The 10,489-nt window shown below is 40.9% G+C and overlaps 1 pseudogene; it reads right to left on the bottom strand.

Moving 5' to 3' along the window:
* LOC109130177 lies at nucleotides 910-9,922 on the bottom strand (annotated as a pseudogene).

The following is a 10,489-nucleotide window of genomic DNA, read 5'->3' as shown; positions in this document are numbered from 1 at the left end:
AAAAAAAAAAAGGGTTACAACTTACAAAAGACTTGTTCAAGAACACTACGAAACATCGTAGTGATGGCTGAAAGGCTTGTTTTTGACACGTCAAATTGAGCATATTATTATTTGTATTATAAACGAAGGGAGTATATGATAATCTTGTATTCTTGTTACTTGTTCGAGAAAATATAAAGTAAAGCATTAATAAGTGTACTACTAATAGGTAAACAAAGACCCAGAGGCAATCAAGCTCATCAATCATCATTACGGATTACTTTAGTAAACCAAATACCCAAAAATGTCTGTATTCATTAACAAATTTTTAACAGTCCTTATTTATGAAAAAAAACTCTAAAGTCCTTCGCACGTGTGTTTGTTCATTGACCATCTTAACTCAAAGCCTCCACTTGACGCATAGTGTCGTCAGCACTTACAGCTCATTTACGTAAGTAGATACTGTATATGACTCTATCTCAAATTCTCATCTAGTGTGATTATCATACTTTAATTCGACCCTTTCGAAGAACTTGAAAACAAATTTCAACGACTAGGTTTAGAGTTATAACAAGGGAACCGATAAAGGATACATAATACTGTACTTATAGCTCATTGCTTTTGAGTTTGAAAGCTCTCTATTTCAACTAGTGTGATTAGCATACTTTGCCTGATTCGAACCTTTAAAAGAATTTGACAACAAGTTTAAGTAACATTATTATAATGAGGATTAAATTATGAAAAAGCGTCATTCTTCGCATTGTCGAAGAAATATGCAGAGAGAAGCAGAGCTAAAAAGATAAGAACTCAAAAAGGATTATAAGAAGATGAGAAAACTCAATCTAACGTCAGAAGATTAAAACTTGAGCAACATGAGTTTCTTTAAAAAGAGAAAACACCAACTACTAAGCGCTTCTAACATGTACAAGATTCAGATCAAACACAAAACCAACTTGACTAATGAACAGGACTTGACTAAACTTCAGTTGAATGCAATCTGACATGTAGGTGAACGCCTAGACAACAATGACAACTCCTTGAGCATCTCATAGTTTTCGTCGCGGTCAGTGGATTTAGAGGAGATAGTTACCCTCTTTAAATAATTTCCATTTCTCAAGATGAATGCCGCCACTTCTTTTTCGTCTTCTGTTCCATGATATTTTACCCATTCGAGAGTTTCAAGACTTGTCAACAGACATTCAGGAACTGCACTCGGTTCATTCCAGGACGGCCGTGATTCAGAACAAAAGGAATGTTCCTGAGATAGAAGTAAAGTGTCACCAGTCTGCTATTGTACTGAATAATATATGCTGATCATCAAAGAAACTGAATAATTCAGGTTTAGATCTGCAGACCTGAATAAGTTTGAGAGCTCGTAATTTAGGGGAATCTCTGAGCATACACATAAGTAGATTTATCCACTCTGTCTCACATGTGCATAGCGTTAAACTTACAAGACAGTGGAAGACACTACCAACAGGGTAAGCATCCTGCAAAGAGAAAATAAGTAATTTGATAACACAAGAATAGAAACAAGTAAACAGCGTAACATGTAGTTTTAAATCATATTACCTTTGAGAATGGTACACATAAATAGAGACGCTTGACTGAAGAAATTGACCCCATGAGCTGCTGAGGATTGGCATAAGCAAAGTGTTGTAAATGTTTGCTTCATATGGGCTTATTTGGTTTGAACCAAGAACTGGGCCTCTATTGGTGTGAAGCCCATACAGGATCCGTGTTACGTGGCCTGCATGACTAAACCGACATAAGTTCTAGGGTTTCACTATAAAAGGGAAACTAGGGTTGAAGAAACATGTATGCTGAAGAAAGCCGCAGAGCACGCACACGCACTAAAGAAGCTGGAGATACATTGGTGACGGCTGTAGGGCACAGCGCAGGGCGCTGTGTATGGCAGACGCAGAGACGCAGGGCGCAGTGCAGAGAGCATGCGCAGGGTGTCGTACATGGAGCTTGAAGCTGTGCGCAGAACCATGATAAAGGAGCAGAAGCTCGGCTGGGGTCGAAGGGCTGAGAGTCGGACATAACCTTGTCTAGGTTTAAGGTGTCTTCAGGACACTCTGATGAGAGACGAAGGTGGAGCTGCTTCTTTGGGGTTATGGAGGTGTTTATGGGTTATACATGGAGAGGAGAGCTGAACCAGAGACAGAGAAAGAGGAAGAAGAAAAGCTAGATCTATTATGTGTTTTCTTCTTCAGGTTCTCTGTAGTTGTTAGTTCTCTAAGCTTGTATATGTAATACTATGTAAAACCTTGGTTGATTGATAGTGGATGTTTGTGGGAGAAGGTTCCCACACGAGATGTACCCTCTGCATGAGGGGAACTCGTTAAATCTCTGTGTTATGTTTATGTTATGCAAACTGATCTGTGAAGTAGAAGAGGAGTAGGGGCAGAGTCGCGGTCTGCGGTTCACTACAGAGGTGAATCGGGGTCTGCGATTCTCAACAAGTGGTATCAGAGCACAAGCTCAGGAATTCACAGACTCAGGCATGACGCTAAAAGCATACAAGGAGGATCTGGAGACTGTTGTAGAAGACTCGAAGGTTGAATCAATTATGGGGTTGGTTTAAGGTGGAGTTATCTGCAGTATTTGATTCAGGTTCATGGATGGATGTGTGAAGGTGATTTGCACATGGCTGTGAAGAAGGAATTGAAGCATCATCCATAAGGCTCAAAACTTATCAAAACAGGAGTTCAGTTTTCCGCTGCGGTCACAAGGTACATGTGATGTTCTGTTTTGAAGCTTCTGAATACTCAAAGCTGTTTCAGTTTATGGAATCTAGACACTAGGAGAACGCAAGGATGTAGACGTCTTCAACTATTGAAAAGTCAGTTTTCGGTTGTTGAAAGTCTGTGTAGTGGTGTTCAGAAATTGGTTGAAGGTACAACTATTGGAGTCACAGATTTACTAAGGGACGCCTTCAAAGGTAAATCTGTGTAAGAGGGTTGTTAGGTCAGCTAGTTGTGTCGAAGATTCAGATGAGTATGAAGATGGACCAGACAATTTGTGTTGAAGTGGTCAGATTTGAGAAGTGTTGGGTGAATGGTGAAGTCTCAGGAATGGATCAGGTTGTTAGAGATTTGAAAGGACTACAATCAAGGTAGGTCTACAGAGAATGGGAATGCAGAAGAGTACCAAGAGTCGAAGTTGCAGCCAATGCGATTTTATTTGTCAAGGTGGAGTTGGTTCTTCAAGGTGACTTAAAATCTCTGGAAGACTTTTGTAGACGTTGCAGGACTGTGCAAGAGTTTGCAAGTAAGTGCAAGAATCTACAAGGCTGGTGGAAGGTGACTAGGGTTAGGTTTTGCATTGAGAAGAGAATCAGAAACAAAAAAGTTTTGGTTCGCCTGTTTGCATCTACAGAGATGATCTGGTAGATGAATCTTCTGAAGGTATCACTTGTAGGAAGTTTAAGTGTTTGTTGACACTTAATAAGGAAGCATGTGAGTATAAGGGGAGGATTCAAGTAGATCTCTGGTGGTTAAAGATGCAGGTTATGATAGACAAGACTAGTAGAAGACTAGTGGGTCTAGCAACATCATTAAGTTTTCTCAGGAGAGTCACTTACACGAAGGTTAAGTGAGGATTCATCAATGGTAAAGACATGTCAAGTTGTATTGATGAATGGTGAGAAAAGGTATGATGCTGGTACCAAGGTTCTTCTTGGTAAGGTCTGCAAACGTGAAGAACTATTGCAGGGTTATGTTAACAGTAGGTGTGGCTTCAGGGATTCTAGAGTGAAGCACTAAAGGCTGTTACAAGGAGACTAGCAGAGGTTTTTAAGCTGTTGGTCGGACATCTGTTTTAACATGAGGTTGAACAGGAGGTTGTACTGTCAGATCGTACAAGCTGGATTCAAGAATCAATTGGTTAAACAGATGGGATGTAAACTCAATCTCAAGAGTAATGCATTGGGTTGAGATTGTTTACATGATGAATCAGAGATTGTTTCAGGATTGAAGCATGTATGATTCATGTGTTCTGCATGAGATTCAAGGAAGTTTGGTTCAAGCTCAGTGCACATGAGGGGAATCAAAGGTCGACCAAGTGAATCAGGTTGCAGACGGATACAGATGATATACAATCATGATAACAGGTCTGTGGTATTTATCAGAAACCATGGAAGAGGTTGTGTGATTGTTGTAATCGTGTTCTGAGAGGTTGATGTCTCAGGTTTTACTAGTTCTAAAAGTTTCAAGATCAAGGTTCCATAAGCAAGCAAGGTGTTACTTGCGGGTGAATTAGAAGTTCTAGTTCTAGGTGGAGCTGTTGTTAGGAACAGAAGAATCAAGTAAAGGTCTTCATAAGTGTTTCTAAGATCAAGAGAAACAAGGTTGAAGAAGTAGATTTGTGTAAGGAGTTACACGAACTTGTTGGGACAGCTGAAGAGCATCGTAAACTATTCAAAAAAAGCTGTCAAGAACAAGGTGAAGCTATAGTGCTTCATAGACTAAAATTTCATAAAGTTCGAACAGAGGGACAGTCATAAGATAGTCTAAGGATTCGATAGGTGATGGAAATTTCAGAGCAATGTCAGAGGATGGCATTGGAGAACACAAAGGAACATTCAATGATTGGTTGTGTTATGTATTGATTATCAAGGAACAAGGTTGGTAAGGGTATCTTCAAGGATGTCGGTTCAGTGGCCAGAGTTCTTCTACAAGTGGGATTCAGTCCTCAGGAGAAGGAAGCTTGAGGGAGAGTTGTGAATCTCTTGAAGTTTCTGAAGATGGAGTTGAAAATTCCTAAGGTCGACAAACATAAGGATCATCGGAAGTTGCAGGTTCTAGAGGAGAAACAAAGTTTTGTTTTTCTTCTCAGGGAAGTATCAACACAAAGGGGATTTTGTGAGTTGGACCAAATGAAGCAAAATGTGNCTCTGTCTCACATGTGCATAGCGTTAAACTTACAAGACAGTGGAAGACACTACCAACAGGGTAAGCATCCTGCAAAGAGAAAATAAGTAATTTGATAACACAAGAATAGAAACAAGTAAACAGCGTAACATGTAGTTTTAAATCATATTACCTTTGAGAATGGTACACATAAATAGAGACGCTTGACTGAAGAAATTGACCCCATGAGCTGCTGAGGATTGGCATAAGCAAAGTGTTGTAAATGTTTGCTTCATATGGGCTTATTTGGTTTGAACCAAGAACTGGGCCTCTATTGGTGTGAAGCCCATACAGGATCCGTGTTACGTGGCCTGCATGACTAAACCGACATAAGTTCTAGGGTTTCACTATAAAAGGGAAACTAGGGTTGAAGAAACATGTATGCTGAAGAAAGCCGCAGAGCACGCACACGCACTAAAGAAGCTGGAGATACATTGGTGACGGCTGTAGGGCACAGCGCAGGGCGCTGTGTATGGCAGACGCAGAGACGCAGGGCGTAGTGCAGAGAGCATGGGCAGGGTGTCGTACATGGAGCTTGAAGCTGTGCGCAAAACCATGATAAAAGAGCAGAAGCTCGGCTGGGGTCGAAGGGCTGAGAGTCGGACATAACCTTGTCTAGGTTTAAGGTGTCTTTAGGACACTCTGATGAGAGACAAAGGTGGAGCTGCTTCTTTGGGGTTATGGAGGTGTTTATGGGTTATACATGGAGAGGAGAGCTGAACCAGAGACATAGAAAGAGGAAGAAGAAAAGCTAGATCTATTATGTGTTTTCTTCTTCAGGTTCTCTGTAGTTGTTAGTTCTCTAAGCTTGTATATGTAATACTATGTAAAACCTTGGTTGATTGATAGTGGATGTTTGTGGGAGAAGGTTCCCACACGAGATGTACCCTCTGCATGAGGGGAACTCGTTAAATCTCTGTGTTATGTTTATGTTATGCAAACTGATCTGTGAAGTAGAAGAGGAGTAGGGACAGAGTTGCGGTCTGTGGTTCACTATAGAGGTGAATCGGAGTCTGCGATTCTCAACAAGTGGTATCAGAGCACAGGCTCAGGAATTCACAGACTCAGGCATGACGCTAAAAGCATACAAGGAGGATTCGGAGACTGTTGTAGAATACTCGAAGGTTGAATCAATTATGGGGTTGGTTTAAAGTGGAGTTATCTGCAGTATTTGATTCAGGTTCATGGATGGATGTTTGAAGGTGATTTGCACATGGCTGTGAAGAAGGAATTGAAGCATCATTCATAAGGCTCAAAACTTATCAAAACAGGAGTTCAGTTTTCCGCTGCGGTCACAAGGTACATGTGATGTTCTGTTTTGAAGCTTCTGAATACTCAAAGCTGTTTCAGTTTATGGAATCTAAACACTAGGAGAACGCAAGGATGTAGACGTCTTCAACTATTGAAAAGTCAGTTTTCGGTTGTTGAAAGTCTGTGTAGTGGTGTTCAGAAATTGGTTGAAGGTACAACTATTGGAGTCACAGATTTACTAAGGGACGCCTTCAAAGGTAAATCTGTGTAAGAGGGTTGTTAGGTCAGCTAGTTGTGTCGAAGATTCAGATGAGTATGAAGATGGACCAGGCAATTTGTGTTGAAGTGGTCAGATTTGAGAAGTGTTGGGTGAATGGTGAAGTCTCAGGAATGGATCAGGTTGTTAGAGATTTGAAAGGACTACAATCAAGGTAGGTCTACAGAGAATGGGAATGCAGAAGAGTACCAAGAGTCGAAGTTGCAGCCAATGCGATTTTATTTGTCAAGGTGGAGTTGGTTCTTCAAGGTGACTTAAAATCTCTGGAAGACTTTTGTAGACGTTGCAGGACTGTGCAAGAGTTTGCAAGTAAGTGCAAGAATCTACAAGGCTGGTGGAAGGTGACTAGGGTTAGGTTTTGCATTGAGAAGAGAATCAGAAACAAAAAAGTTTTGGTTCGCCTGTTTGCATCTACAGAGATGATCTGGTAGATGAATCTTCTGAAGGTATCACTTGTAGGAAGTTTAAGTGTTTGTTGACACTTAATAAGGAAGCATGTGAGTATAAGGGGAGGATTCAAGTAGATCTCTGGTGGTTAAAGATGCAGGTTATGATAGACAAGACTAGTAGAAGACTAGTGGGTCTAGCAACATCATTAAGTTTTCTCAGGAGAGTCACTTACACGAAGGTTAAGTGAGGATTCATCAATGGTAAAGACATGTCAAGTTGTATTGATGAATGGTGAGAAAAGGTATGATGCTGGTACCAAGGTTCTTCTTGGTAAGGTCTGCAAACGTGAAGAACTATTGCAGGGTTATGTTAACAGTAGGTGTGGCTTCAGGGATTCTAGAGTGAAGCACTAAAGGCTGTTACAAGGAGACTAGCAGAGGTTTTTAAGCTGTTGGTCGGACATCTGTTTTAACATGAGGTTGAACAGGAGGTTGTACTGTCAGATCGTACAAGCTGGATTCAAGAATCAATTGGTTAAACAGATGGGATGTAAACTCAATCTCAAGAGTAATGCATTGGGTTGAGATTGTTTACATGATGAATCAGAGATTGTTTCAGGATTGAAGCATGTATGATTCATGTGTTCTGCATGAGATTCAAGGAAGTTTGGTTCAAGCTCAGTGCACATGAGGGGAATCAAAGGTCGACCAAGTGAATCAGGTTGCAGACGGATACAGATGATATACAATCATGATAACAGGTCTGTGGTATTTATCAGAAACCATGGAAGAGGTTGTGTGATTGTTGTAATCGTGTTCTGAGAGGTTGATGTCTCAGGTTTTACTAGTTCTAAAAGTTTCAAGATCAAGGTTCCATAAGCAAGCAAGGTGTTACTTGCGGGTGAATTAGAAGTTCTGGTTCTAGGTGGAGCTGTTGTGAGGAACAGGAGAATCGAGTAAAGGTCTTCATAAGTGTTTCTAAGACCAGGAGAAACAAGGTTGAAGAAGATGATTCGTGTAAGGAGTGACACGAACTTGTTGGGACAGCTGAAGAGCATCATAAGCTATTCAGAGAAGCTGTCAAGAACAAGGTGAAGCTGTATTGCTTTGCAAACTGAAATTTCAGAAAGTTCGAACATAGGGACAATCATGACAGTCTAAAGATTTGATAGGTGCTGGGAATTTCAGAGCAATAGAGGATGGCATTGAAGAACACAAAGGAACATTAAACGGTTGGTTGTGTTCTGTATTGATTATCAAGAAACAAGGTTGTAAGGGTTTCTTCAGTTGTCGGGTTCAGTGGTCGGAGTTCGTCTGCAAGTGGGATTACAGTCATCAGAAGAAGGAAGCTTGAGGGAGAGTCGCGAATCTCTTTAAGTTTCTGAAGATGAAGTTAAAAATTCCTAAGGTGGACAAAAGATAAGGATCATTGGGAGTTGCAGGTTCTACAGGAGAAGACAAGCTTTGTTTTTCTTTTCAGGAAAGAATCAACACAAAGGGGATTTTGTGAGTTGGACCAAATGAAGCAAAATATGGAGTTTGTTGTAAATGTTTGCTTCATATGGGCTTATTTGGTCTGAACCAAGAACTGGGCCTCTATTGGTGTGAAGCCCATACAGGATCCGTGTTGTGTGGCCTGCAGGACTAAACCGACATAAGCTCTAGGGTTTCACTATAAAAGGGAAACTAGGGTTGAAGAAACATGTATGCTGAAGAAAGCCGCAGAGCACGCACTAAAGAAGCTGGAGGTACATTGGTGACGGCTGTAGGGCACAGCGCAGGGCGCTGTGCATGGCAGACGCAGAGACGCAGGGCGCAGTGCAGAGAGCATGCGCAGGGCGTCGTACATGGAGCTTGAAGCTGTGCGCAGAACCATGATAAAGGAGCAGAAGCTCGGCTGGGGTCGAAGGGCTGAGAGTCGGACATAACCTTGTCTAGGTTTAAGGTGTCTTCAGGACACTCTGATGAGAGACGAAGGTGGAGCTGCTTCTTTGGGGTTATGGAGGTGTTTATGGGTTATACATGGAGAGGAGAGCTGAACCAGAGACAGAGAAAGAGGAAGAAGAAAAGCTAGATCTATTATGTGTTTTCTTCTTCAGATTCTCTGTAGTTGTTAGTTCTCTAAGCTTGTATATGTAATACTATGTAAAACCTTGGTTGATTGATAGTGGATGTTTGTGGGAGAAGGTTCCCACACGAGATGTACCCTCTGCATGAGGGGAACTCGTTAAATCTCTGTGTTATGTTTATGTTATGCAAACTGATCTGTGAAGTAGAAGAGAAGTAAGGGCAGAGTCGCGGTCTGCGGTTCACTATAGAGGTGAATCGGGGTCTGTGATTCTCAACACAAAGCAAACATTTGCCTTCACAATATTAGTCATATTATTCTCAATAACACAAAACTCACCCCTATTATCAAAAATGTCCAAGCACTCCAAAGAAGGAGTATCTATCACAAACCCACCATCTACACCGGTACCTTCTTTATTGTGCAAGACTAAACACTTGAGAGACGGCACTCTAACATTGAAAATAAACACATTGTCATCTAGGCATCGTTTCACAACCAAGTCTTAAAGAACAGGACAACTTGATAGAAACTTCTCGATCAGCTCATCACCTGGATACTTCATGGTTACTAGACTCAACTTCTTGAGGGACGGAAACGAAAACGAGGATGTAACATCCACAAGAACCGCGTTCTTTAGCTTCAAAGTAACAAGCATTCTACAACAGGTATACAAGCTCATCGGCAGTACCACTGAAGACTTATCACTATTAATCTTAATGATCAGCTTGCGCAAACAACGCTTATCTGCTGTTTTAAGCCACACTCGAATGTCTCCAGTACCACAGGTGGTTTTACCGAGTATTAAATGCAAAGTATCTAGAACTGGTGCCTCGTGTAGAGTCAATGACCTGTCTACAAACCGCGCAAATCTTCCATACTCAACATTTAGATAGCTATCATCATACACAAGCTTTGGCACTAACATCAAAAGAAACTGCCACCGTTTCGACAAAACCATTGTCGCCAGAACATCTTTTCGCAATAGTAAAGACAAAATTCTCAATAGTAACGCTTGAGGCAACTGACTTAACATATCCATTCTAGTTTACAGCTTCTACGGATTTAGGTGCCAAAAACAGAACTCAAAACCAAAAAAAAAAACAGGAAAGCCTGAAAATAGGCAAAAGGAAAAAGACAGCAATGAGTGTGAAATTCTAAATGTGTGTTGTTTGTTCTGAAGAAGTATACAAACAATGATGCAAGGTCAGAGAAAAACCTGNTAAGAGTTTGCAACTAAGTGCAATAATCTACAAGGCTGGCGGAAGGTGACTGGGGTTAGGTTTTGTATTGAGAAGAGAATCAGAAACAGAAAAATTTTGGTTCGCCTGTTTACATCTACAGAGATGATCTGGTGGATGAATCTTCTGAAGGTATCACTTGTAGGAAGTTTAAGTGTTTGTTGACACTTAATAAGGAAGCATGTGAGTATAAGGGGAGGATTCAAGTAGATCTCTGGTGGTTAAAGATGCAGGTTATGATAGACAAGACTAGTAGAAGACTAGTGGGTCTAGCAACATCATTAAGTTTTCTCAGGAGAGTCACTTACACGAAGGTTAAGTGAGGATTCATCAATGGTAAAGACATGTCAAGTTGTATTGATGAATGG

The sequence above is a fragment of the Camelina sativa genome, chromosome 17, assembly GCF_000633955.1.
Source record: "Camelina sativa cultivar DH55 chromosome 17, Cs, whole genome shotgun sequence".
NCBI lineage: Eukaryota > Viridiplantae > Streptophyta > Magnoliopsida > Brassicales > Brassicaceae > Camelina > Camelina sativa.
The sequence above is the reverse complement of the archived record's forward strand: the minus strand, read 5'-3'. Positions and strand labels throughout refer to the sequence as shown.